Here is a 22,320-nt window from a genome sequence, read left to right on the forward strand (position 1 = left end):
AAATGTAAATGTAAATGTAAAACAAATACAGAACAATCACTTTATACACCACACAGAGCTGCTGTACAGACTTGCTTCAGATCTACTGGTAATGAAGAAAATTTTAACTGTTTTAAAGAAACAAAACCAAAGTCCTAGAGATCCAAACCCATACAGCTGATACTTGTACACAGCGCTCCCGTATATTTTATCATCTTTTAAAATGTGTAATATGAGATTTATTTCCTCCTTATTTGCTGTTTTTGTGCTGTTTTTACGGTGGCCCGCTGAGTCAAAACACAATAACATTTACAAAACAAACAAAAGCTGACAACACAACAACATTAAGGAAAAACGCAAACACAAAAAGAACAACACAACAACATTAAGGAAAAACGCGAATACAAAAAAGACAACACAACAACATTAAGGAAAAACGCGAATACAAATCTACAACGGAAATGCTCCCGGTCACTAGAGGGCATCTCTATCATTTTTTATCTGTATGAACAGATAACAGCAAAAGAAGCAAGAAGCAGAGCAGCGTAGTGCAGAGCATCTGGTTTCGGTTTAACTTTAACGTTCAGTGATATAATTCTAAATGAAATTGAGCTTTTTAGTGTCGGTGGTTTGACTGTATAGCTCCTTTTTTGTTTTTTAAACATCAGGCAGCTTTTAGCTTGCCAAATTTCTAATATATTTGCAAAATCAACTAACTTGAGCTTTAACCAGACTGTCATATTGTGCCACGCTTTTACAGTTTAACATGTTTTAATGTCATAAACCATTTAACAGTATATTCACAATGTATTAGTTAGTTATCAAAAACCATTTTAAGCGTACATACTCATGCTCATTAGTTTAATATTCAACATTCGTTTCACATTCGGCATTCTGGTTTAAATAAGTGCTTGAAAAAGATTTATTTTATGAATTCTTACACATGAAAATAGGCAACATAATTAAAAAAGCAATTTCATTTTAATTTTAAGATTACATCTATTTATTTTTAAAAAAAATAATGGAAAAACAGAAGTGTTCATAACATTTTGTGCATTTTTTTTTTCAGAAAAAGGAATCCATTAAAGTGTTATATAATTTGATGTATTAATGTCAAACTAATTTTTATATACACACATCAATGTCTCTCACCTACTACAAACCTTGTACAAAACAATACAAAAATTGTATTTCTTTTATAATAATTTTGTGCAAATAAATAAATACATCTAAGTCTTTTTTTAAGCATTATTTAACTAGATTAATGTAAAACCATATTTATATAGACACAGAAATGGACACAACTGTAAAATATAATTATCATACAATTATTTATCTTAACTAGAAATTAAAATATATGATTTAATAATGTAAATAAGTTTGTAGGTGAGGGATGTACTGTATGTGTAAATATAAAATAGTTTACATTAATAAATCTAATCATATCAAATAATTCTATAATTTACAATAATCCTATATGAAATAAGGTAATATCCGTTATTTGTCATGATATATACATATACAGATGTACAGTACAATGATCATACTTTTTTTTTATCTTAACTATAAATTTAAATAAAACACAACTCAAAAGGTAACTAAAAAAGTTTGTAGTAAATGGGAAACATTGATGTTTATACTAATAAATGAAATTACGAGACCTGCATACACTCAAAAAACAAAGAATTGGCATTCGATCTTGTTAAGCAAACAAATCAAATTGATATTAATTGATTTGACCCATTTTTAAAATGTACTTAAAATATCTGTGTTAATACAACGTAATTATCCTAATTGTTAAATTGACCTAAATCAATCAACTGAAATAAAAGAGAATAAATTGAGTTTATCCAACTCTTGTGAGGTTTTAAATTCATTAAACAAAAAAATTACTTTTGATTAACTTAAAAAAGTTAAGTAATTGAACAGAAAACCCTTCCCATAAACGTGTAAGTCCGCCCCTTTTCAGCTGTTGGTGAATCAAAAATGATTTTCGGGTAGCCATTTTTTCTTGTGTGAGGGTCATTTGTTTTAACTTTTGTAACCTGCAAATTACTTTTTACTTTTCATTTAAGGCTTTTTGTAAAAGTAAACGTGTCTTTCTCGAATATATTTTGGAAAGTAGAACCTTTGTTAAACTAAGTCGACGAACTTTTTTCCCCCGACTGTGCTGTGTTTGAGTAGCATGTACATCAGTCTGACGGAGCTTTTTCATCTTTCATCCGTTAACCCAACTCCAGTCTAATGATGGTAAGTGTTGTACTTTACTTAACAATTTTGTTTAAAATAAATTATTTTAATGTTGACACTAAATAAATAATCAAACAGTGCTGCTTTATTTGCCGTATTTAGGCTACATGCTAGCATGCTAGCCTTCATACGAAGCAAAGAGTGTGCTGGCTTGCTTTATTGTAATCCTTAAATGAACGCTATTAATGTTGATATTAATATTTTTGTTTCTTGTTTCTTTGTTTTGTTTTAGAGAGCTGCCAGCCAAATGTTAAGAAATCAGCTTGCCGTGTGAAACAGTACAGGTTCATGGTTACTGTAAAGAGCTGTTTGTGCTTTCATACAGTCTGTACAGTTTTTAATGTTTCCTTGACATGTTGTATTTTAAGTAAATACCTCTGAAGTGAAATAAAAACGAGAAGAATTTTATGATTGTTTTTCTATAAATAAACATTTCTAATTGATATTTAAAATGTATTTAACAAACTATTTTAAACAATTTTTTTAAATTGAGCTCAAGATAAGTAGAATTATTGGGAAAAGCAGTTGCTATAACAAAAAAAGAAAGTTTAATCAACTTGCCTTTTATGTGTAATAACTTAATGTTTTAAAATCATAAGTTAAATCAACAAAATTAACTTAATTGTTACATCAATTTTAGTACAATTAGTAGAACCAACATAAGTTAAATAAGTTAAATCAACATGGTTTGGAACAACTTAAATGAAATAAGTTGCATCAACTTTAGGAAAATAAGTTGGATCAACACTAGAAAATCTTGTCCAGATTACCTTAATGAGTTGAGTCAAACTTAACAGATCAAATTAAGTTTAGACTACTTAAATAAATTGTGTTGGATAAACAAAATTGCTTTATGTCCAAAGAAATAAATACAATTGTGTGGAAATACTTTCCATAAGTTCAGCCAAAGAAATTTTTTTTTTGAGTGTAGATTAATTCATCTCCAATATAAAATGATCAGATTTATTGATCTTTATTTAAAAGTAATATAAAATAGTTTGTAGTAGGTGAGAAACATTGATGTGTTTGTATAAAAATCGTTTGACATAAATTTATCAAAAGCTCATTTTTGTTTAGAATTATATCACTGAACGTTAAAGTTAAACCGAAGCCAGATGCTCTGCACTACGCTGCTCTGCTTCTTGCTTCTTTTGCTGCCATGTTTAAACAGATAAAAAAATGATAGAGATGCCCTCTAGTGACCGGGAGCACATCCGTTGTACATTTGTATTCCTGTTTCCTTAATTTCGTTGTGTTGTCCTTATTGTATTCGCGTTTTTCCTTAATGTTGTTGTGTTGTCCTTATTGTATTCGCGTTTTCCCTAATGTTGTTGTGTTGTCCTTATTGTATTCGCGTTTTTCCTTAATGTTGTTGTGTTGTCCTTATTGTATTCGCGTTTTTCCTTAATGTTGTTGTGTTGTCCTTATTGTATTCGCGTTTTTCCTTAATGTTGTTGTGTTGTCTTTTTTTGTATTCGCGTTTTTCCTTAATGTTGTTGTGTTGTTCTTTTTGTATTCGCGTTTTTCCTTAATGTTGTTGTGTTGTTCTTTTTGTATTCGCGTTTTTCCTTAATGTTGTTGTGTTGTCCTTTTTGTATTCGCGTTTTTCCTTAATGTTGTTGTGTTGTCCTTATTGTATTCACGTTTTTCCTTAATGTTGTTGTGTTGTCTTTTTTGTATTCGCATTTTTCCTTAATGAAAACAGAACAGTTTAATATTTTAACATTACTATCTAGAAACTTTCACGTAATCTTTATATTTATACATGTTAATATAGGGTGTGAATACTTTCTCCTCTGCCATGGGAGGAACTCAGTTTAATGTAACAGGAGCTACGTGGCTGTAAAAAGTTTAGGATCCTCTGTTATAATGAAACAGGAAGTCAGTAACTCACTGTAGTGTCTCCAGTTTACAGTGAGGATCCTTCTGTAGATCAGTGAGAAGCTTCACTTCTGATTCTCCTGGTTTATTGTGGCTCAGATTCAGATCTTTCAGGAGTGATGAGGAGTTTGATCTCAGAGCTGAAGTCAGAGATATAAAACCTTCATCTGTAATACTGCAGTACATCAACCTGCAGAGAGAACAAGAACAAGAATGTGAGTGTGTGATTGGTGTACCTCCTGCCTGTCTACACTCCCATGGTTAAGAAACAACCCCCAACCACAAGATCTGTGAGGAACTGGTCTGCAGAGGCCAGCGAGGCATTAAAGGACTGTTTGGAGATCACAGACTGGGAGGTGTTATGCAGTCCACACGGGGAGGACATTGACAGCTTGACTCACTGCATAACGGACTACATAAACTTTTGTGTTGAGAACACTGTACCAGCACGAACTGTACAGTGCTTCACTAATAACAAACCCTGGGTGACACCTGAGCTTAAAGCACTTCTTAACAAAAAGAAGAGGGCTTTTAGATCAAAAGATAAGGAGGAGCAAAGATTTTGGAAGAGGGTCCAAAAAGAACTCAAAAGAAAAATAAAAGAATGCAAGGACAACTACAGGAAAAAAATGGAGGCACACCAACAAAACAACGCAAGAGAAGTCTGGTGAGGACTAAATAAAATTTCAGGACAGAGTAGCAGCGGAAACGGACCAGTGTGTGGAGACAGGATGTGGGCTAACGAGCTGAATTTGTTTTTCAACAGATTCGACTCAGGCTCCTCCATGCCCCCCATTCACATGCATATGAACCAAACAGTGTCCAATCCACAACAATCCATGCTATCTCACTTAATCACCCCCTCTACCCCCGAATCAAATACGGCGTCACCCATACACAGCTTGGGTCCAATCCACCCCCCACAACTCATTGGTGAAACCTCCTTGTGTCTACCACCTCTAGATTCCTCCCCATGCATCTCTATAACGGCTGAGCAGGTGAGGAGAGAACTCAAGCGGAACAAAGTGAGAAAAGCCACAGGCCCAGACGGCATCAGCTCCAGACTTCTCAAGGACTGTGCAGACCAACTCTTTGGGGTGGTTCTTCACATCTTCAATCTAAGCCTGAGTTTGAAGAGGGTGCCAGTCCTATGGAAAACTTCCTGCTTGGTTCCGGTGCCTAAGACTGCGCACCCCAGGGAGCTGAATGACTTCAGACTCGTGGCCCTTACCTCACATCTAATGAAGACTCTGGAGAGGATTATACTCAACCACCTTCGAGTCATAGTGGACCCAATGCTGTTTTCCTACAAAACTGGCATTGGTGTAGAGGACGCACTCATCCACCTGTTACACAGATCCCTCTCACACCTTGACACCCCTGGGAACACTGTGAGGGTCATGTTCTTTGACTTCTCCAGTGCTTTCAACACATTGCAACCATCACTACTGGGAAAGAAGCTGGAGGATGCTGGACTCGACCGTCACCTCACAGCGTGGACGATTGATTACCTCTCCAACAGACCACAGTACAAGAGGCTTCAGGACCAATGGTCCAATGTAGTGATTAGCAGTACAGGGGCACCAGAAGGGACTGTCCTCTCTCCCTTTCGTTTGTCTGTATACACATTGGACTTTCAACATAACACACAAGACTGCTTCCTTCAAAAGTTCTCGGATGACATAGCCATTGTTGGATGTTTATCTGATGGGAACTAACTGGAATATTCATATTAAGGACTTTGCTGCATGGTGTGAACTAAATATACTTTATTTGTCATATATACATATACAAGTACAATAAAATTATTTCTTCCCAAATGTGCTTCACATTAACACCAGTAAGACTAAAGAACTGGTGATCAATTTTCAGAAAAAAGTTGCATCACACCACACCTATAAGCATCCAGGGTTTGGACATTGAGATGGTGAAGGAGTACAAATACCTGGGTGTTCACCTCAGTAACAAACTAGACTGGTCTAGAAACTTAGATGCTCTATATAGAAAGAGCCAAAGTCACATCCACCTACTGAGGAGACTGAGGTCCTTTGGAGTGTGCCGACCACTGCTAAGATCTTTCTATGACACTGTGGTAGCATCAGCCATCTTTTATGAAGTGGTGTGCTGGGGAGGTGCAATCTCGGAGAGAGACAAGAAAAGCTGATCAAGAAAGCGAGCTCTGTCCTGAACAGTCCTCTCGAACCTGTAGAGGTGGTGGGAGAAAAGAGGATGATAGCCAAGCTGTCATCCATCCTGGACATCACCACACATCCACTACATGAGTCTGTAGGAGACCTAACAAGCTCCTTCAGTACCAGACTCCTCCGCCCCCTGTGTAAGAAGGAGCGCTACCGCAGGTCCTTCATTCCAGCAGCCATCAGGGCTTACAACAATAATATGTGATATGTCTCTCATATCTACACTTACATGTTCTATAGTGCAATAAAAAGTGCAATATGTAATATATTATAAGTGCAAAATGTAATATATTCTTCATATCTTTGATGTGTATACTATAGTTTTACGATAATATGTGTACATTTTATCACTTGTTCTTAAAAGGAACATTTTTTAGACTAAATAACTACACTGCGTGTGCAATTTTTGTTTTTCACTTAGTTGTATTTTTTTCTTTTTTTTCTTTCTGGATTCATCCTGCTGTAACAAGTAAATTTTCCCAAGGGGATCAATAAAGTCTTATCCTATCTTATAACATGAAATATCTCAGGTTCATTTAAGTAAATGGAAGACTGATTTGGGGTTGTATTTTATTTATTGTTTTTAATCAAAAGAAATGAAATGAGTATGTTGTGTGTAGTATCTGCTTGTAAGAGTGTGTGTACAAGTTTGTACCTGTACTGTAGCTCCTCGCCCCTTCTCCTCTGCTGAATAAACCAGAACAATCCACTCTGAGTGAAAGAGAAAGTATCAGCGCAGTTTAGTGAAGAGAGGAATATAAAGTTGTTCAGGAGAAAATCACAGTGAGAAACTGAATTTAAAGCTGTAATATGTGAATGTTATAAATCTAGACCTCATAAAGAAGAATTCTGGTGTGCTGCAGTGTTTCTCTACATGTGTGAGCAGCTTTAAAGCTTCAGTCTGTAGGAGGAAACATCAACTCTAAAATGAATCTCTCTGAGGAAATGAAGAAAAACAAGAGGTGAGTGAATCTGTTTCTCAGTGAAAATAATAAATAATGATGAAACTTTTACTGATTTATTACTGATCTGTGCAGTGGCGCCGTCAAGGGAGGGCTGGGTGGGTTTGATTCACATATGCATAATATGCTTCTTTCTGATACATTTAATCAGGTGCTGTTCATTTCACTCAATAATGTATATTTTTTACAATAGTTCATGTAAAAATAAAAATGCAGGCCGCCAACCGCCATTGCCGTATCACACTCCCCGAACACCCACCACACCCAAACACCCCCCGTCCCCCCCGCTCGATGCTGCGTGGTGTACTGTGTGCAGGTGAGTTTGCCTCACAGACTGCAGACACTAATCGCGGTCTCGTTTCTCTGGTACATCAGTGGAAGCTGAAAGACCACAAGGTGGTTAACGGGCAAGTCATACAACACTGACTTATAGTAAAATCTACTCTGAGTCTGTAAACTGTTTGTTTTTACTGTGTCGAAATAGCTAGATAACCACGTAAGCATACTAGCTGCTACTTTCAGCCACTGTGCTGTGCAATTTGCAGACAATGAAGAGAAAGTCCACAGACATCTTATCTTCTAATAAAAAGTTTAATAAAGCTGTATTAGAAATAATTAGAGGCCTCTTTGTGATGTTTTAAACTTCAGCATTCTTGTTTTCAGTAAATTATTTGTTCTTTAAGATTAATGTACTCTCTTCAATTAAACCTGTATATTTGTCTTTTTAAGAAATAGGGTAACTAGCCTATTTAAAGAACAATGAATCACCTAATAAATGTACATACAGATACATTACACAATAAAACAGGATTGTTGTTGTACAGTAAAATGTTAATTGTACCGTATTAGTCTATGCACATCAGATAATTACTCATCAACTAGTCTGTGTACTACAATAACAGACTTCCTGAAATGTAGTTATGGTTTTCGTTTTGATGTGCCACCCCAAGATTTTCAGTGGCCCATCTGGCCACCTGTATGAAAACTTTCTGGGGGTGCCACTGGATCTGTGTCAAAAAATGATTAACACATTAACTTCTTCTTCTTCTTCTTCTTTCAGCTTTTCCCTTTTCAGGGGTCGCCACAGCGAGTCATCCTCCTCCATCTCACTCTGTCCACTGCGTCCTCTGTCCTCACCCCAACTACTTCCATGTCCTCTCTAACTGCATCCATATATCTCCTCTTTGGTCTTCCTCTTTGTCTTTTTCCTGGCAGCTGCATATCTAACATCCTTCTACCAATATACCCACTGTCCCTCCTCTGGACATGTCCAAACCATCTCAGTCTGGCCTCTCTAACTTTATCTCCTAGTTGTTTAACCTGTGCTGTACCTCTGATTATCTCATTCCTAACCTTGTCCATCCTTGTCACTCCCAAGGAGAACCTCAACATCTTCATTTCTGCCACTTCCAGTTCTTTCTCCTGTCTTTGTGTCAATGCCACTGTCTCCAAACCATACAACATAGCTGGTCTCACCACTGTCCTGTAAACTTTTCCTTTGACCTTTGCTGTCACCCTTTTGTCACAAATCACTCCTGAAACTTTTCTCCATCCACTCCATCCTGCCTGAACTCTCTTCTTGACCTCTTTACCACACTCCCCATTTTCCTGGACAGTCGACCCTAAGTACTTGAAGTCATTCACCTTTGTGACTTCTGCTCCTTGTAGCCTCACTGTTCCACCTGTCTCTCTCCCATTCACACACATGTACTCTGTCTTGCTACGGCTGACTTTCATTCCTCTTCTTTCAAGTGCATATCTCCACCTCTCCAAGTTATCTTCCACCTGTTCCCTGTTCTCACCACAGATCACAATATCATCTGCAAACATCATAGTCCATGGGGATTCCTGCCTGACCTCATCTGTTAGTCGGTCCATCACCAAAGCAAACAAGAAGGGGCTCAGAGCCGATCCTTGATGTAGTCCCACCTCCACCTTGAAGCTATCTGTCACTCCTACAGCACATCTCACCACTGTCCTGCTGTCCTCATACATGTCCTGTACCAGTCTGACATACTTCTCTACTACTCCAGATTTCCTCATACAACACCACAGCTCCTCCCTTGGCACTCTGTCATACGCTTTTTCTAAATCAACAAAGACACAATGAAGTTCTTTCTGACCCTCTCTGTACTTCTCCATCAGCATCCTCAAAGCAAAGATGGCATCGGTGGTACTCTTTCTTGGCATGAAACCATACTGCTGCTCACAAATAGTTACCTCTTGTCTAAGTCTAGCTTCCACAACTCTCTCCCAGATCTTCATTGTGTGGCTCATCAACTTAATTCCCCTGTAGTTGTTACAACTCTGTACATCACCCTTGTTCTTAAAAATGGGCACCAGCACACTTCTCCTCCATTCCTCAGGCATTTTCTCACTCTCAACAATGCCATTGAATAATTGAGTCAAAAACCTCACTGCCATCTCACCTAGACATTTCCATACTTCCACTGGTATGTTATCAGGTCCAACTGCCTTCTCTTTCTTCATCCTCTTCAAAGCTTTCCGAACTTCATTCTCATTGATCTTTCCCACTTCCTGATCCACCGTTCCTATGACCTCTACTCTTCTTTCCCTTTCATTCTCTTCATTCATTAGCTCCTCAAAGTACTCCTTCCATCTTCCCATCACACTCTCCTCACTTGTAAGAACATTACCATTCCTATCTTTGACAAGTCTAACCTGCTGCACATCCTTTCCAGCCTGATTCCTCTGTCTGGCCAATCTATACAAGTCCTTCTCTCCTTCCTTAGTGTCCAACCTCTCATACAACTGCTCATATGCCTTCTGCTTTGCCTTTGCTACCTCTCTTTTTGCCTTACGTTTCATCTCCTTATATTCCTGTCTACTTTCGTCAGTCCTGTCAATGTCCCATTTCTTCTTGGCTAACCTCTTCCTTTGAATCACTTCCTGCACTTCACTATTCCACCACCAGGTTTCCTTATCATCTTTTCTCTGTCCAGCTGCCACACCAAGTACCTTCCTACCTGTCTCTCTAATCACTGTTGCTGTAGTAGCCCAGTCATCTGGAAGCTCTTTCTTACCACCCAGAGTCTTTACCAGCTCCTCTCTGAACTCTTCACCACATTCCTCCTTCCTCAGCTTCCACCATTTGGTCTTCTTCTCTGATTTGGCACTTTTTCTCTTCTTCACCACAACAGTCATTCTACACACCACCATCCGATGCTGTCTGGCCACGCTCTCTCCTGCCACAACCTTACAGTCCCCAATCTCTATCAGGTTTCCTCTTCTACACAGAATATAGTCTACTTGTGAACTCCTTCCTCCACTCTTATAGGTCACCCTATGTTCCTCCCGTTTTTGGAAATAAGTGTTGACTAAAGCCATTTCCATCCTCTTGGCAAAATCCACCACCATCTGTCCTTCCTGGTTCCTTTCCTTGACACCAAACCTACCCATCACTTCCTCATCTCCTCTGTTTCCTTCACCAACATGTCCATTTAGGTCTGCTCCTATCACCACTCTCTCCTCCCTGGGAATACTCTCTATCACTTCATCTAGATCCTTCCAGAACTTCTCTTTTTCCTCTTTCTCACAACCAACCTGCGGAGCATAACCACTGACAACATTCAACATCAGACCTTCTACCTCTACCTTCAGACCCATCACCCTATCTGACACTCTTTTCACCTCTACTACGTTCTTTGCTAACTCCTCTTTCAAGACCACCCCTACTCCATTTCTCTTTCTATCCACACCATGGTAAAACAGTTTAAACCCTGCTCCAATGCTGTAAGCCTTGCTGCCCTTCCACTTGGTCTCTTGAACACATAAAACATCTACCTTCCTTCTCTGCATCATGTCAGCCAGCTCTCTACCTTTGCCTGTCATTGTCCCCACATTTAGAGTTGCCACCCTCAGTCCTACACTCTTGACTTTCCTCCTCTCTTTCTGTCTCCTGACACGTTTCCCTCCTCGTGGTCTTCGACTAACAGTAGCACAATTTCCACCGGCACCCTGTTTGTCAACAGCACCAGTGGCGGTCGTTGTTAACCCGGGCCTCGACCGATCCGGTATGGTATCTCTTAGATGAACTCGCATGATAGTTTTGGCAAGTGTTTTACGTCGGATGCCCTTCCTGACACAACCCTCACCATTTACCCGGGCTTGGGACCGGCACAAAAGATACACTGGCATGCGATTAACACATTAACAATATGGCCAATAACTTGTTTGTTTTTATCAGTTAAAATCATATAATCTTCATGTGTAATTCTCTTGTGCACCTTATAGGGTACAAAAATAAGGGCTACACATTATGTAGTCACTATGTAGCCTATCTGAAGTAATTTAGGATGGATTCTGCTGCTGCAGCACTAACACGTTCCAAAGCAGCTGCTGGTTCTTACTGTTTAATTTCAGTACATTTCATCAGTGTTGATCTTGTTGGTGGAAGTTGATTTATTTGTGGATTATGTTTATTATAAGTGTGTAAACTCTATTTGTGATTTAATCACTATAAGGAAGTCATATTATTTATAATCTTTATAATCTTATCTTATTATCATTTTATAAGTCTTAAATTATTCAATTTAATAAAAACTGTATTTAAATGAAACAGTAATCCATACATCACTGGTTACTCAGGCCTAAAGGATTCTTATTAGAACAATGAAGAAACACAAAAACAGTTTGCAGTATATAATCGAATTATATACTATCATTAATTTACAATAATAAAAATGTACCTTTATGAAACACTGAGGTGCCTGGAAACCATATACTGTAGAACAGAATAGGATAGGATAGGAGAGGATAGGAGAGGAGAGGAGAGACTTTATTGTCATTGTAGTTATATAACGAGACTTTGTTTGGTATCTCTCAGTGACAGCAGCAGCAGTAGTAAAATAAACAGGATAAAAAAGCACAAAATAAGCTAAAATTACAAGAAATATGAGAAATGAGTATTTACATTGTGACAGGTAGTAATTATTATCATTATTAATATTATTGCACAATATATGTGCAGCTTGGGGGGGGGGATTTGGTTTGCTGTCTCAGTAGCTATGGATGTGTGCCTGGGTGGGGGGTGGAGGTATAATGGAGGCTACAGCTCTGGGGAAAAAGCTGTTCCTCAGTCTGTTTGTTTGGGTCTTACTTGTCCTGAATCTTTTGCCCAATGTGAGGGGGACAAACAGTCTGTGACCTGGGTGAGTTGAGTCTTTGATGATGTTCCTAGTCCTTTTATGCAGGCGACTAGTATACACAGTGTCTAGTTAATCCTCTGTGCAGTCCTAACTATACGGTCCCTCCTGTTCTTGGCCGTACAGCTGGTGTACCACACTGTCACACAGTAAGGATGCTCTCTGTTGTGCTTTTCACAAGGAGCTAAGTGGGAAGTTTGGCCTTTTTGAGCTTCCTTAGGAAGAAAAGTCTCTGTTGGGCTTTCCTCACCAGGTGGGAGGTGTTAAGTGTCCACGTCAGATTCTTTGTGATGTGGAGTCCCAGGAATTTGATGTTGTTGACACTCTCTACCTTCTCACCATTTCTGTATGAAATTTTTTTATAAAAATTGAATTGCAACACAAATATATATATATATATATATATATATATATATTGCCAAAAGTATTCGCTCGCCTGTCTTCACACGTTTCAACCTTAAAAAAACGTACCATATAGAAGAACTTTGTAGTTCTACAATTACTTACTGTAGTCCATCTGTTTCTCTACATACTTTTGAACCTGCTTTCACCCTGTTCTTCAATGGTCAGGACCCCCACAGGACCACCACAGAACAGGTATTATTTAGGTGGTGGATGATTCTCAGCACTGCAGTGACACTGACATGGTGGTGGTGTGTTAGTGTGTGTTGTGCTGGTATGAGTGGATCAGACACAGCAGTGCTGCTGGAGTTTCTAAACACCTCACTGTCACTGCTGGACTAAGAATAGTCCACCAACCAAAAACATCCAGCCAACAGCGCCCCGTGGGCAGCGTCCTGTTACCACTGATGAAGGTCTAGAAGATGACCGACTCAATCAACAGCAATAGATGAGCGATCGTCTCTGACTTTACATCTACAAGATGGACCAACTAGGTAGGAGTGTCTAATAGAGTGGACAGTGAGTGGACACGGTATTTAAAAACTCCAGCAGCGCTGCTGGGTCAGATCCACTCATACCAGCACAACACACACTAACACACCACCACCATGTCAGTGTCACTGCAGTGCTGAGAATGATCCAGAACCTAAATAATACCTGCTCTGTGGTGGTTCTGTGGGGGGTCATTTCTTGGATTGAAGCAAAGAAAAAACTGAAAACTTCTAGTAAATTTTAATATATGTTCCACGCATGCGCATTGCATGGCAAGTCCGGACATGTACGAGCTGCTGAGATTTTTGAATTTTCTCAAGTCTTCTCGAAGTTTTTCGGTTGTTGAGGACATACTTTGGCCAAAGAGGACTGTTTTATGGTAAGTTGTCATTTTTTAAGAAATTATATTTCCGTGCCAGTTAATATTATAAATATTTAAAAAGTCGTTTAACTTTGTACACTATTGACTCCAAATTAGCATCTGTTAGCATGGCAGAATGAATGTTATGTAGTTATATTAATCATATTAACTTGTTCCGTTTAATGAACGTGGGCTTAAATCGTTGGTTCTAAAATAGTTCTTTTGTCTCATGATTATGAAAGCCCATTTTGCTACTTAAAAATAAATCTGTCTGAGGCTGTATAGTCCCGGGTTTTTCAAATACAAATGTGCATTATTAGGCGACCTGTTAGCAAACCTTCAGAAAGTTAAATTGAATTATAATTTGTAACATAACATTCTGAGGTCTACATAAACTTTATAATTACTAACTTATGTTATTTTTTAAATCTTTGTCTTAGGTGAAAGATGAGTTCAGGAGGAGAACTACACCTGGAGCGAGGGTTTCTCTTGCACTTTTATTTGCATCTATTTTTATTTTTTACTGCAAGTTTTCAGAAAAAAATGTTTGAAAGATTGATATAATTTATTTTGTCCTTACACTGTGACACTTTTATAGTTTGTTTTCCATTTACAGTTTTTACTTTTGTGTAGTGAGTAAAACACGCTGTTTGAAAGACATTTTGTCCACTGAACTGTAAGTGAAAATGCATTTCTATTAATTGAGCAAAACAAATAAAAAAAATTTGAAAAAAATGTTGTCTGTCTGTTTTAGTGGCTTTTGTATATGGTAATCATTGATGTTGAATTGAATAATGTAAAATTATTTAGCATTTTATAATATAGCATTTTAATAATATAGCATTTTAGTGCTGCAATGTTTAAGTAAAATCTACTAAGATACAGCTATTAAAATATACTTGAAGCAGTGTGTAGCAAAGTAACTTTTACTGAAGAATTTCTAGTAAAATCCACATAAAATTGTGAGTAACTTTTACTTGAATATATGGTCTTTTAAATTTACTAGCAGTTTGTACGTGGAAAAACTTTCCTAAGTTTTTTTAAGTAAATATTACTCCACATTTTTTGCAATGTATGTAGAGAAACAGATGGACTACAGTCAGTAATTGTAGAACTACAAAGTGCTTCTATATGGTAAGTTTTTCAGGGTGAACTCAAGTTTATATGCGTGTGAATACATATGCGAGCGAATACTTTTGGCAATATAGTGTGTATATATATATATTAGGGATGTCCCGATCACGTTTTTTTGTTCCTGATCCCGATTATTAATTTTGATCCCGATCCGATACCGAGTCTCAAACCGATACTTGTATTTTCTAGATATTGTCTAGATAAGAACTAGATAATATTGTTCACACAGTGCACACTTCAAGTACATTACAGTTATTCACATTAATCCAGTGTACATGTTTAACACCTGAATAGCTCTGCAGTGCTGTAGGAAATAAATTGCCTGCATCCAAACTATTGCTTAATGTTCTTTTATTTTTACAAAATAACAGTAAACAAACTTAGTGCAGCATTGTAGTAGTAAAACTGGAACACTCAAAATGTTGTAACAATGCTTTGATGGACGTTTCTACGTGAAGTAAGTGTGTTTTGACCCTTTGGGGCTTTCATAGTGCATGGAAGAGCGTGCTTTGCTAACGCGATGACTCTAGCTGTCCGCTATTCGGTACCGTAACAGAAGAAGTTAATAAAGTGTTAAATGCTTCCGACAATATGTGAATATAGCGTGTATTTATTTCTTTATTAAGCAAGTGCATCACTACGTTGTTTGGTAAACCGGAGTGATCCTCGACTCACACACCATATAAACAGTAAAATTCTACAGTAATGAACGCAGCTCTGCTCCCACCGCCTCGTGAAACGCTCACACTGCAGACGTTACACTTCACTGTTGGACTTGTTTCACCTTCCAATTTAAAGTATTTCCACATAGCGGACATGCTGACGTAAAACAAAGGATCAGGAATAGGATCGGCATTAGTAAATTCGATACCAATCAGTTAAAAAATGCCTTCATATATATATATATATATATACAGTGGGGAAAATAAGTATTTGATACACTGCCAATTTTGCAAGTTTTCCAACCTACAAAGAATGGAGAGGCCTCTAAAAAAAATTCCAGAAAATCACATTGTATGATTTTTAAATAATTAATTTGCATTTTATTGCATGAAATAATACAATGGAAAAACAGAACTTAATATTTGGTACAGAAACCTTTACAGAGGTCAGACGTTTCCTGTAGTTCTTGACCAAGTTTGCACACACTGCAGCAGGGATTTTGGTACACTCCTCCATACAGATCTTCTCCAGATCTTTCAGGAAGCAACTCGTCCAATTAGGCAGAGAGCGGAGGTTTCGCGAGGTGAATCGATGGGAGCGTGGTGTGAAAGCCCCGCTGTCTGAGCTTCACATCTCTGCCAGCGCACGTCCCTCTCCTGCGTCTCCTCCGTGTCCTCCACACAGCTGCTGCTCCTCCAACAAGGATCTCCAAAAAACAGTAAAAACACGTGAAACACCGTTCAAACCTTTTTGCTCTTGATTGTTGAAGTGAGTGGTTTCACCATCTAAATAGCTCTCTGAGGCCTTCAGAAAGAAGCTTGTAGATGCATATGAGTCTGTAAAGGGATTTAAAACGATTTCAAAAAAATTAGAATTTGTTTCTATAAATGTGCTTTAACACAGTAACATTGTGTTTATACTGTATAATGATAACACAGATCTTTTTCCAGTTTGCGGTTGTGAGTTACAAATTACTCGAGCTGCTGCTGCTACATATTACAAAATGTAGGGTGTTTTAAATAATCATTTTTAATAATTTTTGTTTTTAAAAAGCGTAAGAAATTATCACTAGACAAAATTACAGTTACTGATTGACGCTTCAATATAATCTTTGGTCAAAGCCACATTTGTCCGGTCAGGCCCTAACACTTTATCACATTGTATGATTTTTAAATAATTAATTTGCATTTTATTGCAGAAAATAATTATTTGATCACCAACCAACCAGCAAGAATTCTGGCTCTCACAGACCTGTTAGTTTTTCTTTAAGAAGCTCCTCCTATTCTGCACTCATTACCTGTATTTATTGCACCTGTTTGAACTCGTAACCTGTATAAAAGACACCTGTCCACACACTCAATCACACTCTAACCTCTTCACCATGACCAAGACCAAAGAGCTGTCTAAGGACACCAGGGACAAAATTGTAGACCAGCACAAGGCTGGGATGGGCTACAGGACAATAGGCAAGCAGCTGGGTGAGAAGGCAACAAGTGTTGTCACAATTATTGGAAAATGGAAGAAGATGACTGTCAATCTTCCTCGGTCTGCTGCTCCATGCAAGATCTCACCTCGTGGGGTAAGGATGATCCTGAGAAAGGTCAGGAATCAGCCCAGAACCACACGGGAGGACCTGGTCAATGACCTGAAGAGAGCTGGGACCACAGTCTCAAAGATTACCGTTAGTAACACACTACGCCGCAATGGATTAAAATCCTGCAGGGAACGCAAGATCCCCCTGCTCACGCCAGCACATGTCCAGGCCCGTTTAAAGTTCGCCAATGACCATCTGGATGATCCAGAGGAGGCATGGGAGAAGGTCATGTGGTCAGATGAGACCAAAATAGAGCTTTTTGGTATCAACTCCACTCGCCGTGTTTGGAGGAAGAAGATGGATGAGTACAACCGTCCCAACCGTGAAGCATGGGGGTGGAAACATAATACTTTGGGGGTGCTTTTCTGCAAAAGGGACAGGACGACTGCACCGTATTGAAGGGGGATGGATGGGGTCATGTATAGCGAGATTTTGGCCAACAACCTCCTTCCCTCAGTAAGAGCATTGAAGATGGGTCGTGGCTGGGTCTTCCAGCATGACAATGACCTGAAACACACAGCCAGGGCAACTAAGGCTCCATAAGAAGCATTTCAAGGTCTTGGAGTGGCCTAGCCAGTCTCTAGACCTGAACCCAATAGAAAATCTTTGGAGGAAGCTGAAACTCAATGTTGCCCAGCGACAGCCTCGAAACCTGAAAGATCTGGCGAAGATCTGTAAGGAGGAGTGGGCCAACATCCCTGCTGCAGTGTGTGCAAACTTGGTCAAGAACTACAGGAAATGTCTGACCTATGTAAAGGTTTCTGTACCAAATATTACGTTCTGTTTTTCCATTGTATCAAACACTTATTTCATGCAATAAAATGCAAATTAATTATTTAAAAATCATACAATGTGATTTTCTGGATTTTTTTTTTTAGATTCTGTCTCTCACAGTTGAAGTGTACCTACGATAAAAATTACAGGCCTCTCTATTCTTTGTAGGTGGGAAAACTTGCAAAATTGGCAGTGTATCAAATACTTATTTTCCTCACTGTATATATATACATACAGTGCTGTGAAAAAGTATTTGCCCCCTTACAGATTTCTTTGGTTTTTGCTTTTTGGTCATACTTACATTTTTCAGATTATCAAACAAATTTCAACATCAGACAAAGATAACCTGAGTGAATACAAAATTCAGTTTTTCAATGATGATTTCATTCATCAAAACCAACCCGACACTATGTGAAAAAGTAATTTTATCGTTGGATAAGGGAGATCATTGTGCAGCACTGTTTATTGATTTGTCAAAGGCGTTTGACATGGTTGATCATGTAATAATGAAATCTAGATTATTGAATATCGGTGTTTCTAAGAATTCCATTTTATGGTTTGAAAACTATTTATCTGGTAGGACACAGTGTGTGCAGGTGGAAGGTTTTAAATCATCTTCATTGGTACCAGATAAAGGGGTACCTCAAGGGTCAGTCCTGGGGCCCCTGCTTTTTACTATTTACATAAATAGTCTCTGTGATAATGTGCCAAATGCAAGATTTCATTACTATGCTGATGATACTGTTATTTATTGTTCGGCTAAAACTCAAAATCAGGCTGTAAGTATTCTGTAAGAAATTTTTGAAGTTATACAACAGAGACTTTTTAATCTGAAATGGTCTTAAATGCTGATAAAACAAAAGTAATGTTGTTTACAAAGTCAGTTAAGATGCCATCGAATCTTCCATCAATCACCACTTTGTCGGGGTGTGTGGTTGAAACTGTATCCACATATAAATACCTGGGTTTAATGTTAGACACTTCTTTGACATTTAAGGCTCATATTACTCAGCTCACAAAGAAACTAAAGGTTAAATTAGGCTTTTATTTTAAAAATAAAAGAAAAAGCTTGTCTGTGCTACCTTTTTACCAGAAATTGATTATGGAGATGTCATTTATATGTATACACCCATATCTTATCTACGTTCACTTGACACTGTTTATCATAGTGCACCGAGATTCATTACAAAGTGTTCGTTTCTTACTCATCATTGTGTTCTTTATGAAAAAGCAGCTCTGTCCTCATTAACCAGACTTTAATTGGCACGAACGAAATTAGGGAAACAGGCTTTTAATTACGCTGCACCATCAGACTGGAATATACTGCAGAATGTTTTAAAATTGCAGGATTTGGTGAATTTAAGTCATTTTAAAAACATGCGTTTGAAAATAGACATAGGAAAAATGGTTTGTAATTGTTTTAAATGATCATTGAATTGTCGATATTATGTATACATGTTTGTTGTATGTTGTTTGTGTAGAGGTAACTATGTATTATGCTGCTGCCTATCGTGGCCAGGACTGATGATATATTTACATATATTTACAAATGATATTGTGAATCTCAGTGAGATTATTTTCCTGGTTAAATAAAATAAAATAAAAAATAAATAAATTGCCCCCTAAACCTAATAACTAGTTGTGCCACCCTTGGCAGCAACAACTGCAATCAAGCGTTTGTGATAACTGCCAATGAGTCTTTCACATCTCTGTGGAGGAATTTTGGCCCACTCTTCACTGCAGAATTGTTTTAATTCAGCTACATTGTCTGATGCTATTCTGTTTATGTCGCTGCTGTGTTGTTTTATTCTATGTTTATATATAGTATACCTTTTTATTATTTAATTAGATGTTTATATGTTGGCACCTGTACCAAGAGAAATTCCTTGTACACCTGGTACTTAAAGATTCTGATTCTGAATTAAACACAGTCCTAAACATGACTCTGTCCCAACTGTCTTAAGTGTTTTGCAGGCATCAAATTCTAATTTGTATTTTAAAAAGTATTTACATTTACTGTATTTTGTACTTACAAACTACAACTCCAAATCAGAAAAAGTTGGGACAGTATGGAAAATGAAAATAAAAAATCACAGAGTTTCTTACAATTACTTTGACTTTTATTTGATGTCAGACAGGATGAACCTGAGATATTTCATCTTTTATATGCTCAACTTCATTTCATTTATTAATAAACATCCATTCCTTCAGTTCAGACCTGCAACACATTCCAAAAAAAGTTGGGACAGTAAAGCATTTACCACTTTGTAATGTTGTGGTTCCTTTTCACCACTTAAAAGATGTTTTGGCACCGAGGAGACCAAGTGATTTAGTGTTTCAGCTTTTATTTTGTCATCGTTGTTTCAAAATCCTCCACACGTTCTCTATTGGGGACAGGTCAGGACTGCAGGTAGGCCAGTCCAGTACCCGTACCCTCTTCTTCTGCAGCCATGCCTTTGTAATGTGTGCAGCAGTTGGTTTTGCATCGTCTTGTTGAAAAATGCTGGACGTCTCTGGAAAAGACGACGTCTTGACGGCAGCACATTTTGCTCTAAGATCTCAACGTACTTTTCTGCATTAATGCTGCATCACAGAGTGTAAATGCCTTTACCAAGGGTACTGACACACCCCATACCATGACAGACTCTGGTACTGACACACCCCCATACCATGACAGAACCTGGCACTGACACACCCCCATACCATGACAGACCCTGGTACTGACACACCCCCTTACCATGACAGAACCTGGCCTTTGGACTTGTTGCTGATAACAGTCTGGATGGTCATTTCCACTGTATCATGGTCCATCCTAGATGCCTCAGAGCCCAGAGAAGTCGACGCCATTTGTAGACATGGTTAACATAAGACTTCTTTTTTGCACAGTAAAGTGTTAAGTATCATTTGTGCAGTAACTCTGTATTGTAGAGCTTGATAAAGGTTTGATAAACTAATCCCTCACCCATGTGCTTATATCAGCTAGTGTTGAGTGGAGGTTCTTGATGCCGTCTGAGGGATGGAAGCTCACGAGCGTTCAGATTAAGCTTAATTAAACTTTCCTTGAATGGTTTAATGATATTCTGCTCTGTAGAGAGAGAACATGCAAATCCCTTCCAATCTTTCTTTGAGGTTTATTGTTTTTAAACATTTCAATCATTTTCTCACACATTTGTGGACAAACTGGATCCTCTGATCATCTTTACTCATCAGAGACTCTCAGCCTTTCCTGGATGCTGCTTTTGTACCAAACCATGATTACAATCACCTGTTCACATCACATCACATCATTTAGATTTTTCACCTCATTACCAGCCCTAAATTGTCTCCAACCCAACTTTTTTTGGAATTTGTTGCAGGCCTGAAATGCAGGAATGGATGTTTATTAATAAATGAAATGAAGTTAAGCAGATAAAAGATGAAATATCTCAGGTTCATCCTGTCTGACATCAAATAAAAGTCAAAGTAAATGTAATGAATACTGCATTACACTAACACTTGTGTAATATTATTGTTAAATGTAAATATAACTCACAAGCGATACTTTTACCAGGCACAAACTCTAAGCTGACCACATGACATGTAACATTTAATACTTTTCCTGATCTCACCATGAACTATGACCTGGCCATGTCATGTGAATAAACTAACCAATCCAAACAATAGCTGGAATTAAACGAAAAAAAAAAATCAATTACTCTAAACCACCAGTAGAGAGAGGAAAAGTACCATGAATAAAGCAAAGTTCTTACAGACCGTGACAACATATGAAGACTTAAATACCGAACTGAATCAAATCACAGACTGCATTTTAATAAGACTGCTTTTTAAAAAAAGAATAATTACAAAATAAGACAATTTGTAGAATTTATCTGTTTGATTGTTGTTGAAAAGAATTTCTGTGCTTACCAGATTTTTTAGTTTCATCATGTTAAAATGTACAGTATTTTATTTATTATTAGTTGTCTCATTTCTTTAATGAATTTTAAATGTCCTTGATACATCAGACAGAAGTGATGAATAATAATCAAAATAATGAAACCTAAATTATTAATTGTAGACTAAAATGACTTGCATTATCAGTCTGTAAAAAGGAGTGAAGTAGGTTGTGCCAAGTGTGGGAGACTTGCAAGGAGGACTTTTGTTTTATTTGCACACACAAGAAATATTTAAAACAGGAGAAATTAGAGGGAACATTTGAACACAAACAACACAACACATACATATACATATGGCCATATCACTCAGTATACTCATTTATTCATAACACACAATGCATAACTTAAATCAATAATTCAGCTAGCTTTATTTATTCTGTTCTTTTCTCTCTCCAGGTACCTTCTACCCATCAAAGTCCCGGACCAGCACCGACCCCCGGATCATCTCCATGAAGTCAGGTAAGTACTTATTTATTTATTTATACTATTTACAATAATAAGTTAGTCTAGCCCCCTCATAATCCATACAG

At 37.7% G+C, this 22,320-nt stretch overlaps 1 pseudogene; it reads right to left on the reverse strand.

Annotated features, from left to right (window-relative positions):
- Positions 1-4,119: 4,119 nt before the first annotated feature.
- Positions 4,120-22,320, reverse strand: part of LOC134309986 (NACHT, LRR and PYD domains-containing protein 3-like) — a 152,688-nt pseudogene continuing 134,487 nt past the window's right edge.

The sequence above is a fragment of the Trichomycterus rosablanca genome, chromosome 3 (assembly GCF_030014385.1).
Source record: "Trichomycterus rosablanca isolate fTriRos1 chromosome 3, fTriRos1.hap1, whole genome shotgun sequence".
Lineage (NCBI taxonomy): Eukaryota > Metazoa > Chordata > Actinopteri > Siluriformes > Trichomycteridae > Trichomycterus > Trichomycterus rosablanca.